Raw genomic sequence first — 18,700 nt, 5'->3', positions numbered from 1 at the left:
GCTCAGGTTATTAACCCAGCAAAAGAAAGTCTCAGATGCGATACAATTTCTCTCTAGCAATATAAAAGGAGCAACATCAGGGCTGGAAAGAGCTATATAAATCAAAGCAAAACATCAACACAAATGGCCATGAATAAATTTACATCAGAAATTGAAGACCAGAACCAGAAGAATGAGGGCAATGGGTTGCTACAGGAGGATTTAATGTTCAGTCAGTTATTAAAAATTGCTCAGTCTCTCCTAGATCATGCAGACTTACTTGAATGGTTCCCAAGAGCAACCACCTTTTCCAGCTGGGGACAGCCTTGTCCCTTTATCATAACCAAAACTTTACACTCTTTAGCAGCCAAACAGGTTTCTGCTGGAGGAACTGGTCTCAAAAAGAGGTGTCAGCAAATAATAAACCTCTAAAATCCCAGAAACTAGATAGTGAGTAGAAGATCACTCCCACAAAAGATTACACAGAGATACAAAAGATTCAAAACAAGATGGATATTTTTAGCTTTAGGGCTATAGAGCTATTCAATCTGCAAAGTTGCTGTTGTCTGTATTTGCCCTGAACTTGTTCCTCTCTTTCTGTCTGTGAAAGCAATGCTATGGAATTCTATTCAGCAACAGATCTGTTTGGTCTCAGCTGGAGAACTTTGTTTAACTGCTTTTTAATAGCTCTTGAGAGGGTGTAGAGAGAAGGCATGTGCACACACATGCAGAAACACAGTGTCAGGAAGTATCCTCTTGTGAAAGGACAGGAGCACTAAGCCTGCCCACCCTGGGGAGAGCCTCTGACATCTGCTCACAGATGCTGACAGCCAGGAGGCCATGAAGAGAGCTCTCCTGTGGGGATACGACGCAGGCTCTTCCTTCCAAGGAAATGAGACAGTGAACTGTAGACTTTCCCTTCTCAGGAAGCTGAGAGGCCTTTTACACAGGAAGAATTGAAGATCTGGTTCTGGCAGCTCACAAACTAAAACAAAAGGTGAAGTCCTGCCTTCCTGTGATCTATTTTCATATTGCCTGCAAAGTTCACTTTTCACTCCAATATTTCACAGGTCAAATATGGGGAGGAGCACGAAGCATGAATTATCCCTCCCCTCATGCCCCAGAGCTTTTTCTGGAAACCAAGGAGGGTCTTCAAATGTAACTTTTGTTCCTTACAGCTCCTGATGGTGTTAGAAGAAGTAACACTCTGGCATTTATGGGAGAAACCAGCAATTGATTTGATCCATTTTGCTCTCCTTCTTGTTAACAATCATTGCAGCAAAATAATTTCCACTGCAAAAATGGCCTCATAATTTTTTCGGCCCTCAGCCTGGGTTATTACTACATACAGCAATCCTACAGAAATGTGGGGAAGCAAATATTAGCCTAGCATACCAGTTAAACTCTATGAAGTGTGAACATAAATAGATCAATCCAGATTCGATAGCTCTATCCTCAAATTTTTGTTTATTCAGTATTGCTCCATTCATCCACTTCAACAAAAGGTTCCAGACAGTATGACAAATCATGATTATAGACAGGCTAAGTGCTTCAATTGCCTCTTTCCCCATGGTCTGAGCAGAAAATGATGATCATTTTCCTATGAGATTTCACAAAACTCTTTCTTATTGAGAAATAAAATGGGTTTTTGGAGAACGTGCAAATGCTCCTGTGAATCAGATAATTCTGCCCCTTGGCAACTTTTCAAAAGTTACCAATATCAGGCAGAAAGTCAAAGAGTTATGAACTGGGTGAGGGCAAGCCCTCCCAGGGAAAGAAGAGAAAAGCTTGAGGATGCATGTATGTGCCCTACAGGGAAGCTTTCAGATCAAGATCCTTTCTGACTCATTTCTGGTGTCAGCTCAGTGTAAGTTAATGATCACTTTGATTTTTCAAAAGAAGCCAAAATTTCTCTCAACTGATTACTAAAGCTGCACAGAGCATACTATTAACCACATAAAGGCCTGATTCTGTCACTAGTAGCAACCAGGCTTGCAGCTCTACCTGCATCTCATAAAAGCCATGGGGGTTTCCTGCAAACTTAAAAGCCTGCTACAGACACCTCATCTCAGAGGACCTTGAGCCTCAGTAGAATGCCCAGTCTCCAGGGGGACAAGCTCAGGTGTGGGGTCTCTGGTCACACCTTCTCACTGCTGCAAAACTATGACCAACACCAGTGATACACCAGAAACTCAATGAAAAGCAAAATGTCAACTTTCAATTTTGAAATTATCCTTCACCCTGTTGCCTTCAAAAGAGTTCCCAGGAGCTGGATGTATTTCCCTGCATGCTTTCCACTGTAATTTCAACCATCAGCCTTCTTTTCCTACCCAGCACGCCTGCCCTGTACCTCACTCAGGTCGTGCAAAGCCTGCAGCTACCCATGTTGACTTCAGTTTGCGCCAGCAGAGGCAACTTGTAACCAGTGAGAAGGACATTCACAGCTCTGCCTCTCCTCTGGAAGGTCCTCTGTCCACAAAGCCAATGCTCAGGAGGTGCAAAACCTGGCCGAGCCAGGGGCCTTGAAGGAACCAAGAGAACCCCCACATCTGCTGGACACAGCGGGGCACAGCTGGACACAGCTGGACACAGCTCTCCTGCTGCATTCCTGGCCAGCTGGGGCTGCAGCCTAAGCACTTAATGAACCTTCTCAGGAAGGTGGCAGCTGATTACATATGGAGCAGAGGACAAAAAGTTTCAGGTGACTCCTTGACTGAAAGGAAGGGGTGGAAGTTTCCCAGCCTTGCACAGTACACGGCTCACCAAGGACCAAGCTGCTGACTGGAACTCTCCAATGCCTCCAGACCTCTACATCCAGCTCAGACTTTAACCTCTCTTTCCTATTCCAAGCCCAACTCACAAGCACTTCACTGAACCTTCTCATTGAAGTTACTTTTCATCCACAAAGACAGATATCTGTAAGTGGTCATACAGCTGCAATTTCAAAATAAAATTTAAAAAAATGTGCCCCAACAAACCAAGTGAGGTGATGAAACAGGCAGTTAGTTTAACTTCAAACCAGAGTAAAAATATCAAGCTCCTACTTAGAGAGCACAAGATTGACAGCAGAGAAAATCCTGTTTAGTTCTGTTTACATTTTCTCCAGCAGAAGTGTAGAACCAGTGCAACAAGTGTAATTTAGTATAATCTAATTATTCAGGTAAGTGTCCTCTCTACTTTTATTGGCTGTTACCCTGAAATAAGATATTGAATTTTTAGAAGGAAAAACAAGAACTTGTGAACAGAGATGCTGAAAAAAACCCCACCCAACCGATTAAACCAGTATTAGCTCTTTTAAAATATAAGAAAATGTTATAAAAATACAGTTATTTTTAGCATATCATTCACTTTCTTGTTAAATATGCATTCCTATTACTATGAAATAAAAGGTTAAATTAACAAAAATGATAAAATGTCATTATTTAAATTATATTTAATATTTGTAATACCGTTGTAATACTCTGTTTTGGTTTTCCAATAATTTCTTAGACCTCTTTGCATATAAAACCAAAATAAATTTAATTGAAGTTCACCTTTAGCACAGTCTTCAGAAAATTTCTGCAAACTCTCCCAAGAATATTCGCACCAGGAATGTATCCTCCTGCTGCCATACCAGAGATAAGAAGGGACTTTCTAACTTCCAAAAGAAGACCAGACACTCAACTGAATCCCTCAGACATGCTAGTTGTCCAACCATGCTTCTAATTTTCTAAATTACCAGTATTTTTTTCACCATCACTTTCCATTTTTCTCCTCCTTTTCCATGCTTTATGTACAAATGCCTATGGCCAAAATTTGTCACAAGCTTTTTGTGGTAATTCACCATTCAATTAACAAATTATGTTTTAAGCTTCAGTACACACAAACCCAAACTGTTTTCATTTTAAAAGCGTATCCATAGAAATCTTGTAGCACATTATAAACTGTCACTGGAAATATTTCTCTGTTTTCTATATTTTCATTTTCCTGGTAGAATATAAAATTGCAGTTGTGCAATTCATATCTAACAGTAATTTATATGAGATAAAGAACATTTTAAGGTTCTTTCAAATGAATAATATAGAATTAACCACCTTGTGGAGACATGCTTCATTATTTTCTCATCTTCAAGGCTGACAACATTAAATCTCCCTTGTAATTTTTAAACTCTGACAGACAGGATGCAGTGTCTACACACAACCTCAAGAAAAAATAATAACATAGCTATTACACTTATTCATGTATTATGTAGTAGAGGAACTATACAATTAGTTGAAAACAAATAACTTTTCCATTTTTCATTAAATTGTATACACTCTCCTTCAGCATTATCTGTTACAAATGATAGAATATCACAATGATGCATTATCAAAGTTCAAAGCTGGAGTATCTTAGATCTGGAGACACTTGTAATGGGGTATTATTAATGTCTTGAAAATAATGATACATATGGTGGATGATTCAGCTTTAAACTGCATAACTAAAAACAATTACGGGAAACATTTTAATAATTCCATTATTTGAGTCCAAAATAAACACATGCCCATTTTTCAAATGAAAAAAGGATATAATATATTGTTATATTGACATAATGTCTTCTGTCATTTTATCAAAGAGAACCTTAGAAACCAACACTAATTTGTCATTGTCATTACTCAAGCTTTGGAGGTGAGCATAAATTCTACTGTGCTTTTTTTGTTCACTATTAAGGAATTTTATTTTTATAGATGTTAGAAAAAATTTCTGTGTGTTTTATTTGCAGCCTGAAAGCTGAAACTTTTCAGACCTGCTTTTGCCTTGAATCTGGCAATCCGCTATGATTAACTGCAAAATTTCTGCATAAGCTACAGCAATTCTGAAGAGGCATATTCCATTATTGTCTTCAGTGAACCAAGCATCCCATTTCTCCTCTCCACCTGGAACGTGTCAAGGGTTGAACAGCAAGAAGGTGACTTGCCAAAGTGCTCCCTAGCTGGCAGCTGTGCAGCCAGGATGACAAACTCCATGGGAAGAACATGACCAGGGGTGGCCAGGCCCAGTCAAAACAGCCCTGGGAACTACATTTCCAAGTGTTGTGGCAAGCACTAGCTGAACCTCTACAGAGAACATCCCTTTCACAAAGCAATTAGCACAGCTTTCCAGGGGGATTCTTGAGTGCCAGTGCCTGATCTAAGTTTAAAACTTCAGAGAGGCCAGGGTTAATACAATTTTTTAAAGGACAATGATTTATCTTTTTTCTGTGTGAACTTTATTGCAACCTTGGCTAGAGACACAAGGAAAATCTTTTATGAAATTATTTTTAGGGTATGGCATTTTCTTCTTAGCTTTGAATTTAGGTTTTGCCAAAAGATTTTGTTTTCTTGGGCCTGCCTCGATCTCTGAAACAAAGTCTAAGCAACAGTTGCCTTGCTTAGTGCTACTTTTCAAAACAACTTTTACCTTACTCATCTAACAAACCAGAGACTGTTATACTGAGGAAGATGTAGAAAAAGCATAGCATGAATACTTCATCCAATATCACCATCTCTAGGAGAATTTGAAATGAAAACTGATAGACCATTTAAAATAAAGTTATTTTCAATGTAATTAAGAAAAAAAATCTCAGTTTTCAATTACTTTCTGATTCAGTTAAAGGGCTTACTTGTGTGTGTGTATAAATGTGTGTGTCTGTGAAACTCCAGCATGTACTGGGGTGAGTTTGTTGCAGTTCATGTTACTGTACAGATTGCCTCCACAGTGAGATATTGGATGGATTTTTTAGGAAATTCAAAGCAGCAACAAAGGCTTATTTTGCTCATTTCACTGCTATCAGTCTGAGCTGGTTTGGAGTTTTTTATTGGCTTGTAAAGGTGGTCATGCTTATTAAGGTAAAAGAACCAAATTCCTGCTTTTTGTCAGTTTTGTGCAAAAAACTGGGAACTGTTCATAACCATTTCTCTGTAGGAAAATTAAGCCATCTCATGTGCAAAGAAGGGAGCCTGTTGCTGGAGCTCCAGGTGAGCTGCCCTGTGCGCAGCTCACTGCTGTGCAGAGATAGCAGCTCACATCCATCAGCCCTCAGCCAGCACACACTGTGCCTGCATGGCTCTCAGAGCCAGCACCAACCTCCCCAACCCTTGCTGCACCTCCAGCAACAAGGGCAGCACACTGCCCTGCTGTCTCTTGTGCCCACAGCATATTTATGCCCTGATATAAGATATAGACTAAGAAGGTATTGAACAGCTCTAAGCTGTCTCAACTTTCCTTTTATTACCTCAGTCCTGAACTTCCTGATCGCTTTGTGCTTGAACTTGTGCCTGTCAAGCTGGCTTACTTGTCTTCTTCTGTATCAAAATGAAGGCATGGCTAGTTTAAAAGGGCTGACAACAAAATCCCCTAGTCTAAATGAAAGAAAGCAAAACAAAACAAAATTCCTACCTCAGCATAATCATCTCTCTACAGCATGAGAAAAAAAAAAAGTGACAGCAATCCACAGATTTTTAAATTATTTTTATTGATTCTCATTGATGTCCTCGCTGAAATGTGAACAAAAGATTGAGTCATTTACTGAGGTCTATTCAAGATTTTTCTGATAGCTTAACCAACAATAACTGTATAAAAAACTCAGCTGGGTGGCGGCAGAGATCCTAAAGGGTATCTTTATAATAAGGGAAGAGTTCACAGAGCTGCCACAGGGAAGTAGACCCACCGTCAAATGCACCAGAGAATGTACATTTCTGCACAGAGGTTGAAAAGTGGAGTACCAGCATGGGCATTGACTCTGCTGGTTCTGCCCTGCCACAGTGTATTGGGTTTGCATGGCCAAGCTTTGGTAGCCGGGGACCTACAGGGGCAGCTTCTATGAGAAGCTCCTAAAAGCTTCCTCTTTGTCCATCAGAGCCAAGCCCTGTTAGCTCCAAAGGCACACGTGCCACTGGCCAAGGCTGGGCCAATTAGAAATGGGGGTAACACCTCTGCAATAACATGATTAAGAAGAAAAAAACCCCAAATTATTGCACAGTTGTAACTGACGCCAGAGAAGAGCAGGGTGAGAATGTGAGAGGAACAACTCTGCAGACACCAAGGTCAGTGAAGGAGGGGGAGGAGATGCTCCAGGCACTGGAGCTGGGATTCCCCTGCAGACCATGGGGAATACCATGGTGAAGCTGTGCCCTGCAGCCCATGTTGGTCCATGGGGGTGCAGAAATCCACCTACAATGCGTGGAGAACACCCATGCCAGAGAGGGTGGATGCCTGGAGGAGGCTGTGACCCTGTGGGTGTGTGGAGAAAGAACACTCCTACACTGGAGCAGGCTCTCCTTGAAGGACTGCACCCTGTGGGACAGGGACCCACACTGCAGCAGTTTGAGGGGGACTGTTCCCCATGGGATGGACTCACATTGCAGCAGCTTACAGAGACCTGTTGTTCCTGAGATGGAGCCACATCAGAGAAGTTCATGGAGAGCTGTCTCCCATGGGACGGACCCCATGAGCAGAGGTGGGGCTCCTTTACCTGACCAGCAGGAGAAACCACGATGAACTGACCATAAGCCTCATTCCCTGTTTCCATGCACTGCTGTGGGGAGGAGACAGAGGTGGTAAAGAGGGAGGAGAAGAGGGTAAGGTGTTTTTAAGGTCTTATTTTACTTCCCATTATGCTTCTCTGATTTTTTTAGCAATAAATTCAATTAATATGTCTAATTCAAGCCTGTTTTGCTTATGTTGCTATTTGGTGAGTGATCTCTTCCAGTCCTTATCTCAGCTCATGAATCCTTCATTATATTTTCTCTACCCTGTCCATCTGTGGAGAGGATGGATAGAGAGGCTTTGGTGGGTGCCTGGAGTCTGGCCAGCATCAACCCACTACATAAGGGAAAGGCAGATATGGAAATTTATTGGGTTTGGTAGTAAGTTATGATTTGACTAGCACAAGGAACTTATTTGTTGAATTATCTTTAAATCACCACATTTCAGAGCAGAACCACACTTTAAATATGGGAAATGTTATTTGCTGTATATGTATTATGTTATTAAGCATAATTAAAGTTGAAAGCCATGAACCACACTCAAAGCTACTGCAAGGCTATAGAGCATTTCTGTGGCCAGCAAAATAAAGTACCATATGCTAGAGAAGTCAGCAAGCAAGAAGTAATACACTTAGTAGCCTTGACTACAGGATGCTGTGGGCCAGTATCTGTGCAAATATCTCAGAAATGAGTAATGAATAACTATTCTGTTCTGAGAAACAAGTATGTGACTGCTAACATCATCATTTCTAGATATGCAAACTGCCAAAAACGAAACCCAAACTTTGGAGAAAAAAACCTCTCTTTTTATGGGTGCAAAATTCTACAGTGCGCTGTTTGAGGCATCTCAAAGATATCATATCTAGCTAAAGTATTTCACCTCTTGACTCTCCTAGAAGCCTTGCTGTGATTTTTTCAGGCACTAAGTCACACAGAATATTCTATGTTTCCTTTGTATCCTCAGAAGTAGACAACAAAAGCTTTTTTTTCCTTTATGCTATGTTTTATTCATAACCATTGAAAAGAAAAATCGAAACTCTAGTGTGAGTCACTCTTTAGATTTTTCTATTAGAAAATTGAATCAGAACTGTAAATGGTTTCAGACAGAGATACCCAGGACCAGCACAGAAACAGAGCAAAAACTAATGCAGACCTGGAAAAGGCAGTTCCAGTGCAATGTTTTAAAATGCGACTGAAAAGAGATCTGATTTGCACCAGGATTGCCATCAGAACCATTCACTAGTGGAAGAAGTAAGGGCTATCTCTGAGACAAAAATAATAGCTGCAGGCTTCACTGGACTCCAGAAAAGAAGTGTTTTACCACACTCATCCTCCTGCCACAACTCTGGACTCTGAGCACCCTCAAGGGAACCAGCTCTCCCCAGAAAGGTCACCAGTGGCAGGAGTGGAGCAAACACAATCCACAGCGGCTCTCCCTCAACCAAAGTCATCTGATCTAATGCTCTGGGATGTTCCACAGCTGAAAGAGAGCTTCTCCATCTCTGCTGGAACAATCCCTTTCTTCACCTGCATAGCACTGACATGATGACAGCCAGAGCCTGATTCTGTTCCACTGCTATTTCTGAAATCTGATACTGGGTAAAAATGCCCTTTAAGCTAGAGGATATACAACCCATATTCCCAGCCAACAACACAGAGTTTGCATTAGCATAATGTGCTGAACTGTGGCTGCCTTCAGTCTTCTACAATCACAGGTAGCCATGAGGAACAAACCACACCTTAGAGAAGCTCAACAATTTCATCATTATATCTGGAGCCAGGTTGTCCCCTAGGTGTGGGGAGCACAAAACTTCAGCTCATTCTAAGCAAAGAGCCAAAGAGATAAAGCATCAAAACAGGCTCTCTAAAGAAGTTGCTACCTGACCTGTTCCCATTCTTCTAGCGCTGCACAAATTCAACTAATGAAATGTTGAAAAGGAACTGTGTATTTTTTCTGGGGGACAAAAAAGGAAGAGGAAGAGATCCTGAGGGCAAAAATGTTAGAACAGCTTCTGTGGAGATAGATCACCAACTGAGAAAAATATAGTAGTTATGAGATGTTTAGTGAATTCATCACCATTTAGATTACATTACACTGGTATAAGCTTTTGTGAACATACCAGGGCAGTGATAAGGAGGGCTATAGAAAAACCTATACTATGTAGACCTATGTAAATAAAAGTGAAATGCATTTAAAATAAATCTTTTACCTACAATATTTCTTTCTTTCTTTTGATTGTATTAAGCAACACTTGTGAATTTACCAGTGGTGAGTCTTTTCCAAAAGAAGGGGCACTCCCCCACTGTTCTCTACCATGTGTGGACAGAGCAAAGAATTCATTCACATTCCTTTAAATACCACAAAACAAAACAGATAAAAAACCCCAATGAGCTCATATTTATACAAATACTATTACATTTGTGTCATGTACTTTTTATACCCCATGAACTGTAGCCTCAGAATGTTAATAAAAACCATGTTTGCATCCATAGTTCATAGTTTAAAAAACTTACAATTGATAACAGAGGTCCTATGCATTTTAAGCATACTATTTATCCACTGAAAAAGTGGGGGTGGGAAGAAAGCAAGGACAGCTCCAGGGGCCTGACCCTACTCCCATCAAAGACAGTGGGAAGTTTTCCTATTGACTACAAGATGCTGGATTGTGCCTTTGATTTTGCTGGCAGAGCTGTATGGGACTTTTTGTTTCTCTTGTGGCTAAAACACAGTCATTTGCTGCCCTCTAGAAGCAGACTGACATATACACTTTAGTTCACTTCCATACAGGCCTTCTTGCTGTAATTTTAAAAATGCACCGAACAACAATGAAGAGCAAAGGAGCAAAGTGAGGAACTAGAAGGTGCTGAGATTTTGAAGTTTTCTCTAAATTCAGTCATTTGATAACATCACTGGTTATTCTGTTTGAAACATGGAACAGTGTCATGTATTCCTCCTGGATTATCAAACTTTCAAGAAGAAATTAATTCCGATTATTGCTTTATTCTGCTTAATAAAACTGAAAATTAACAGAATAGAATCATTAGTGCTTTATTTAAAGCCCAACCCTCACCACACTAACAAAGGACACTGAGAGAAATGGGAGTTTCATCAGGTTAGGATGGAAGAACTACAAAATAATTCAGTGAGTTTCAATTGATAGCTAAATCTTTTATTGCCTCCAAACATAGTAGCAATCTCATCTATTAATAATGATTATTTGTCAAGAGTTTAGAAATTTTTTTTCGATTTTATTTTGGTTTTATTAGTGGGGGGGCGGGAAGGCTAAAAACCACTGGGAAGTGTCTGATTTCCACAAATTCCCCAAAGAATGACAATTAGGAATGAAATTAATTTTAAATTAAAAAAAAAAAGAGAGAGAAACCCCAAACCTTCTAACTTCAGCTCCAAGAGGTTAAAGAACGTAAGCATGAAAGCAATTAATGAATAGCACTCAAATGTCAATATACCATTCAATTATAACTGTGTAATGCAATTAGATTACAAGTTACAAATATACAGTTTTCTTAGATTTTTATTTATTCATTTATTTATTACTTCATTTCCATCACAAGTGGATTTTATGTGTGAAAACTGTAAAAATAGAAATATTGTTCTAGTACCAGTTCACAAACAGCCAAATGCCATTAAGTTACATCTCACACCTAGCTCATTGCTATACTGTATTCCCTGAAGTGACAAAGGACTTGCAGACCAAGTCTTGAATAGCTGAAAACTTCTTGATTCTCCTTATACCTGACTATCAGAAAAATTGCCCACTTAAGGATATATGCACTAACCAACCAAAAATCAATTTATAATTAGCAGCCATTTTAAAAAAATTGTCTTAGAATCACCAAACTGTTTAGATTGGAAAAGATTTTTCCAACCTGTCAAGTCCAACCATTTACCCTGTGTTTGCTTCTCTTCTCAGACAACAAATACAAGCAGGACAGGCTTGCAACGTTAAATCTGAAGTTAGGGACTCGTAAGATTCAAACTGAATGTGACTGTTGTGCTATATGCCCTTTCAGAGACAAAGAGCTTCAAATTAAGATTTGGGCAGGTGAAATACATTTCCAATGTCTCATTTAAATGTCAAAATTTAGGTAAAGTGAATCTGTAGTTGCTTATATCTGCTAATAAACATTCTTTAGTAATGCCAATGTTTCACTCTTTCTAGAATGAGTCTGAATATTTTTCCTTTGAAGTGTAAATCAAAGATTCAAGAAGGCTTTCTAAGTACACTCTTCCCTTAACCAGATCGATGCGATTTTTGCTTCTAAATGACTTGTCTAAAATCAAACATTATTTTAAACTCAGGTAAGGTAAGCAGCAAGATCAAGACCAAGGATCCAAGAGCTTAATCATGTTTCCTGTGAATAAAAAATAGTTGAACAGTCTTCCAAAGAAGGGCAGCAAGACAGAGTTTAATCACTTTGATTATTTGAGTCAACTGCAAAGTTAACAAATGTGTATACTCCCACATTAAAGTAAAAATAGAAACTGGGTCATGCATGCCAGGCCCTGACCAATCCAGACTAGTGTAAGGTTAACCATTTTAAACATCTTTAAGGAGTGAATGTCAAGCCAGGTACTCCCAAAATTTTCTCAGATTGCTGGCTGTGGAGTTTCCAGCTAAATAAAGTATGATTTGGATGCCACCAAGTGGTAGCTGTTATCACATACCAGTGTCTTCAGCATGGCCTCACTCTAGGCTAACACTTCTATTGCAGAAAATATTCCTGGTACAGGCATTTGCCAGGAATGGAATATTGCTACTCCAAAAAGAGGAAAAGAATTCTCTAAGAAAAAAATTGATTCCTACTACAAATGACAGAACTGTCATGGACTGAAATGAAACCAATACCAACTTCCTTTTGAAATCTTATAAAATACTTATAATTTTCTGGCAGCAAATTCAAGGTTGATCAAAAGACTAGATCTGCAGTTCAGACCTGCAGAGAGATCCCAGGTGTACCTGGAAGAGACCCTGTGTGGAACTGATTCTTTGGGTGTATGGTTCTTTGGTACTCTTAAACGTCATAGCACCGTGAGACAAATCCTAGTATTGCTTAATTATCTTATCACTACTCTGTTTTTGTCAGTTGCAAATTGTTCTCTCTCAGACAAAGTATAAGCATAGTGCTGGGAATAATTTCCTCCAGGGAATGATCACAAAAGCCAGTTGGCTGAAACTGCTCTGGGTTTGCCATGCCCATTTGCTCTGCAATTAACCCCCTGCATTCTCTACCATCCTTCAACATTATTGCAGGAAAGTTTGCAAATATCTCATAAACCACATCTCAGGATATATATAGCCTCAGTTCCATGCCATAAGAGCACTCATGAGGGCCATTTCTTGCCTTTGCTTTATTTCAGCCACAGTGGCTCAGCAAAAGGCCCACAGGATCCATCCAGGCACACAGCACAGAGGTGGGCAGCCTCTACCCCTACCGAGTCAGGAATTACAGCAAGGGTGTAAAACAACCCCTGCCACTTGTTAGGATTTCTGGGAAGAAGTTTCTTATGTGAGAAGCAATTTAGAAACATGCTCTGTCTATCTATGATCTCATTCTTGAAGAGCATAACAGACATCCTTCAGGAACCCTGCCACGAGTACCAGCATAAGTCTGCATAGAAGACATGAAGAACTTTCCATCAAAGGCATTGCATCTGGTACATGTTGGAGATTCCTGGTTCAAATACATGAGCTCCATCCATATCATCACTCTTCCAATCTCACTCATTTCAGTTGTGAAGGACCTAGGAGAAATTACCAGACTGCTGAATGGGACAATCAAAGAACTCTGTACCCTCTGCTTCACTTTTCAGGCAGCCGAGTGACTTGCCACTAGTTTAACAGTTTAATAAATACCAAACTGAAAGTGAATAACTCCGACTTACTTGTTCTTGTTGACTCATACTCATTTCAATAATAAAGTACGTCTGGAAAAAAAACCTATTTACTAATTAAAATTATGTACTATGTTAATAATAACAGTGTCTATTTAATTAATGTGTTTATTAACACAGTTATCTGAAAACAAAAGGCACATTAGATTGCTTCTGGCACTAGCCTGAGGGGAATGGCAAAGCAGCCCGGCTCCACTGCCCGCCTTCATCAATCAGAGCCCTGGAAAGCTGAGCAGGCTGCGACAGTGCTCCTGCCACTGAGGAAAGGAGAGACACTACTGCAGAAAGACTAACAGACCTGCTATCCAAAACTGCTTTTCCTCACCATCTATGCACTAAGTTCAAATAACTACTTTGCTTTTTACTAAAGATTTCCATGGAGATGTGTAGTAATAGTTTCTTTCCAAAAGTCCCCTCTGCCTTGTCTTTCCAATAACAGAAGTAGATTGGCACAGGCTCTTTGTTCTCGACAATGTTCACAATGCGCCCACACAGCTCAAGAACCATGAGCAGGCTTCAGGTGAAGTATCTGACAGCCTAATCTTGGATTTCTGCAGTGCAACTAACAAAAATCAGAGCACCATTTACTGATATTAATGAATTAGAGCACTCAGAATCACGGAGACACTGAATCCAAGAAACAGATGTTTTCCAATTCCTTCCCTGGAATATGAATCAGCACTCACCAAACATTACTGAGACCATGGTCTGCATCACAACAAATATAATTAGCTGAAATAGAGTATCAAACATCATAAACCCATGTCAACAAAGAACATCTTCATCTGTCCATATTTGAGCAGTAGGTCTTAATGATATACCAGAAACAACGCGGATTAGTCAGGCTGGGGAAGCAAGCCAAGGACTCAGGATCATACTACATGAATAAGAGTTTGGGAGAAGCAAGTCTGAAAGTTTACATGATAGAAAAAAGTGGCAGTAGCACTGAACAAAACCTTACTGCCTGACAAATCACTGAAAGGGAGACACAAACAAAAGCTTGTACAGCAGCATGTTCCAGACATATTTTGCATTTCACCTTTGAACTTAGTTTGCATAAAGAGAAGCACAGGAGCAGAAATACTTACACAGAAGTAAACAAGGAACTCAAGCTAACAAAAGGACTCTTCTTTGTTTATAAAAAATAACACCTTCAAAACAAGAGTGCCTATGCTGAACAAAGACCCTGCTAGCCCAGCATCCTGCCTCTGACAGCAGCTAAAGCTCTTTTGCAGAAGTAAGAAAACAACAGGCAAATGCATAAATCATCAAGAGGTTGCTATGCTTTCACCAACACTGACAAAATGGATGACAGAAGGTTACACCGGCCTGCGGGTATTAGCCTGAGGAAACAATGTTTTACTGCTTTTCTAATTATGGTGACAACTTTTCCTCTAACAAACTAACTGATTTTTAATTAAGATATCTGAAACTTGGTATTGGAAGCTTGTGCATCAGAGAAGGATGTTTCCCAGAAGCTGCCTCTTGTTCCTGAGAAAACACAGAGCTAGGAATAAGAGGTGGTCTAGTTTCTGCATCAAGTAAAGGAGCTATTTCAAAGAAGTGAAATAGCACAAAGAGGAAAACAGTTACAGAAGGAGAAAACACCTGAAATTATTAAATCTATATAATGTCAAATCTACCAGGAGCTAAACTTCTCTGCCAAAATAATGTTGTTTGACATTCAAGGTCTACAGTGATTGACTTTCCATACATATAATGCGAATTGATAGCATAGGCGAACAGGAAAATGGAACGTTATATAAAGAGTTTAAAGATTGCAAAAAAATATTCTAAAGTTATGAACACACTGTGAGAAAAGAAGTAGTAACATGAATATACAGGCAGCTCATCAATACATACAGACTTAATCAACCACAGTGCACAGATGAACCTCTGGACCTCGATGGATCCCTCTGTAATTACTATACCATATAAATGAACATCACTTAGCAAAAACAAAAGTTGACTGAGCATTCTGTTGGTATTTTACATATATCTAGTACACATTCATTGATTAAATTCCAAACCAGAAATATGGCTTTACCTTACTAATGGTTAAGGCATTCCCTAAATATGATGGAAGAAATTCTATCCCAATTAATGTTTCTGAAGTTTCCACAGACTTATACATATCCTGTTTTTTCTACACAGTAATGACAGGCAATTCTTCACTGCTGCTGAGCACTGCTGGAGTTACATACTGTTGTTCAATAAACCAGTACAGAGAATTTACTCAAGCTGATTTAAGTCAGGAGGAGTCTGTTGCTTATCCTCTGGAGAAATATTGGAAAACACTGTCAACTGGATATTTCAGAGCTTTCTTATCTGCAGAATTTGTCATTTATAAGATGTCATCATCTTTAGTATGTTATTCTAGAAACTTACTTAGAGGTAATGAGAAGGAAATTTGGCATTGCTTTCAACATAATTCTCTGTAATTATTTCTAAATCATCGTACAAAAATATTTTTCCACTCCGTGATTTATGCAGCTTGTGCTCTTGTACACTCTGATGACTCAAAATTTCAACAGGCCCTCATGACATTATTTTCAACTTTCTATGTGCAGCTGGAGCTGGTGGGCCATATATTCCAGGACTATCTACAGCATCATATTAAGAACTATTAAGTCAAACCATGTGTGAAATCAGCATATATAAATTAGGTTTTTTAATATCTATGCCAAGTACCATACTTCAGGACTGAAGCAGAATTTGTTTGCAATAACTGAAGATGAGCTGTGATTCCTCTTTCATGTCTTACTCCAATGACAAGTACTTCTTGAACTTCAATCACAAGTAACTTTTCCTTATTTTCAATCTTTTAGCCTCTCATTAAGTGGCAGTTTCTGTTTCTCATTGACCAAGTCTATTTGCTTCCTAATTTGAAGCAAATAGACTTGTACTTCTTTTTACCATTTGTACAGTACCTCATATAGCACCATTCTGCTGTTTATTAAGAATTTCTGGGTATTCTGGAACTTGCTTTGCTTGATCACTCCTGGGTGATGAAGTCCAAACATGCCCTCAGTAGTAGAATAGATGTTTTCAACTTTTAGAGCTCTTCAAATTTGTGAGTGGAAGGTTCTGCTGGAGTATAGGTCCTTGTGAAGAGACAAGACTACCTCAGGAGACCAGGAGATTGTCCAAAGACAAGGGCAATGACTTGTAATTAGGCACTTGAGAGCAGGATGCTTTCTGAGGACAAAAATAGTGAGGAAAAAATAAATTAAGAGGATAAGCCTTGCTCTGGTATGTCAATTGTCTGCATATAGGAAAAAGTGCTTAGATGTAAATGGAGATAGGTGAAGGAAGGAATAAAATGGAATGGTATGTCTCAGAAAGTGTGCCACATAAACAGCACACAGACAGTAAAAACTACATAACTGAAGGAGAATTTGGGAATCCATCCAGAGACGGATTGTACTGCAGCTTGATAACAAGCAGTGTGGCGCAGTCAAGAGAGGGGTGATAGAGTTGTAATTGAGTAGTAGTTGTGTGTAATGAACAAGATCCAAGACTGATAAACTTGGATCTTGCTACATGTGGGGAACTACAGGATTGCACAGTAATAATAGTGACATCATCATTTGCTAGGTCATTTCGCTGATTTATTAGATTATTATTACTATTAGATCAATAGGGGGTAGATTCAACAATAAACATTGAAGCCTCTCCTCTCAGGCCTGCAGTTGAGAAATTAAGACTTCCAGGTAACAGCTGCCCTCTCATCCTTGCATCCTCTGAAAGACATCTTCCATTTAGACATATTAGCCTACTAAGTCCTTAAAGGGTGCAAACTTTTGGAGTGAGTTTTACCACTGGTTTCACAAACTTGCCTTAAGAAAAATTGCAACATTTTGTTTTAGCTTAAGTTGATCTAAACCACTAATTAGTACCTCATTATTTGAAGAATATTTTGCTGCATGGAATTGAAGTTTTTATTGAAGTGATCTGAATGATCTACTTTCAAGAGAAAACCAAGATGAAAAGTTAAAAACCAAGTTTTAAGTAAATCAATTTCTATTTACATGCTCATGCAAGCTTATAAAGTTTTTTTCATACATGTGTGGCATCCCGTGGCTGACACATGGGGACAACCAACTTTTCACGACCCAAGGTGGGAATAGGAAGAGGCAGAACCCCTTGGTCCATGAACAGGGTCCCCAGCCAACAGGGCAGAGACATTTCTGCACCCTGACCTCCATCCAAAGAGACTTCCCTGGTCGGAGTGCCCCTCACCACTCTCTCCCACAGCAGTGACTATTTTCAGACTGGATATCCCTGAGTGATCCTTTGATCCTTAGATCTTCTGGGTACCCTTGAGTGAGAGGCCTCTTTGTGTGTGTGTGTGTGTGTGTGTGTGTGTGTGTGTGTGTGCATGTGTGTGTGTGTGCACCTGTACAATTTTGTGTAGTAACATAGTCCCAAGGGGTACACCAAACCTGTAACCTGCTAAATGCCATGGGAGCGTCACCATTACTCAACTTGTTCATTACTTTTGGCCATTGGTTTTAGTTGGAAATTAAAGTTTGTTATCTGCATGAAGTTTTGCCATGTATCTCTGTGCCAGCATGCTGCCAGTTGTCTGAGTCCTTAGCTCTCATGGACCACTATAACATCAGGTGGGTTTGTGTTGGACACAGCACAATTCCCTCTCTCCTCCTTTAAGTCTTTTCTGCATTAGTCCCATGAACAGCATGTGCAGGGACTCTGACAGGATCATGGCCACACAATCCTGAAGCCACATTCCCAGTACATTACCACTACAGAGAGGGGGTCTAGGTTTTTTTTGGATTTTTTTATGTTTTCAGTTTAATTTGGTTTTGTTTTGTTCTTTTTTTTCAGGATCTTTTCTGGTGCTCCATGGGATTTTTCCCATGGCTGCCCAACCTCAACAGTTCTCCCTTAGGTTAAAAGAAGTTGGCCTTTTTGAATTTTTTTTTTTGGGGTAATGGGAGAGGTTTGACCTTTCTGGCTTTCTGCTCCTGTACCAGCCCAGGCCTTGACACTGCGCTTGTCCTTGAACAGACCCTGCCCCTGCCCTTGGGCAGGCTCATGTCTGGGGAGCACCAGTCACTGCTTGCCGCCCCCAGGGATCAGTGTTGGTCCCAGTCCTAGTCAGTATCTGTAATGATGACTGGGATGAGGGAATGAAATGCACCCTTAATAAATTTGTGGGTGACAGCAAGCTGGGCAGGAGTGTTGAAAGGATCTGCAGAGGGACCTGGACAGGCTGATCAATGGGCCAAGACCGTGTGAGGTTCAACAAGGCAAAATGCCAGGTCCTGCATTAGGTCACAACAATGTCCTGCAGTGCTAC

The 18,700-nt window shown here is 39.9% G+C and overlaps 1 protein-coding gene across 1 annotated transcript in view; it reads left to right on the top strand.

Annotated features, from left to right (window-relative positions):
* The window catches only part of PDP1 (pyruvate dehydrogenase phosphatase catalytic subunit 1), a 237,327-nt gene that overhangs the window by 124,021 nt on the left and 94,606 nt on the right, over positions 1-18,700 (top strand). The gene's annotated exons all lie outside the window — the stretch shown is intronic.

Source organism: Zonotrichia leucophrys, chromosome 2 (genome assembly GCF_028769735.1).
Source record: "Zonotrichia leucophrys gambelii isolate GWCS_2022_RI chromosome 2, RI_Zleu_2.0, whole genome shotgun sequence".
In the NCBI taxonomy this organism is placed as follows: domain Eukaryota; kingdom Metazoa; phylum Chordata; class Aves; order Passeriformes; family Passerellidae; genus Zonotrichia; species Zonotrichia leucophrys.
Note: the sequence above shows the minus strand (reverse complement) of the source record. Positions and strands in the feature narration are given on the sequence as shown.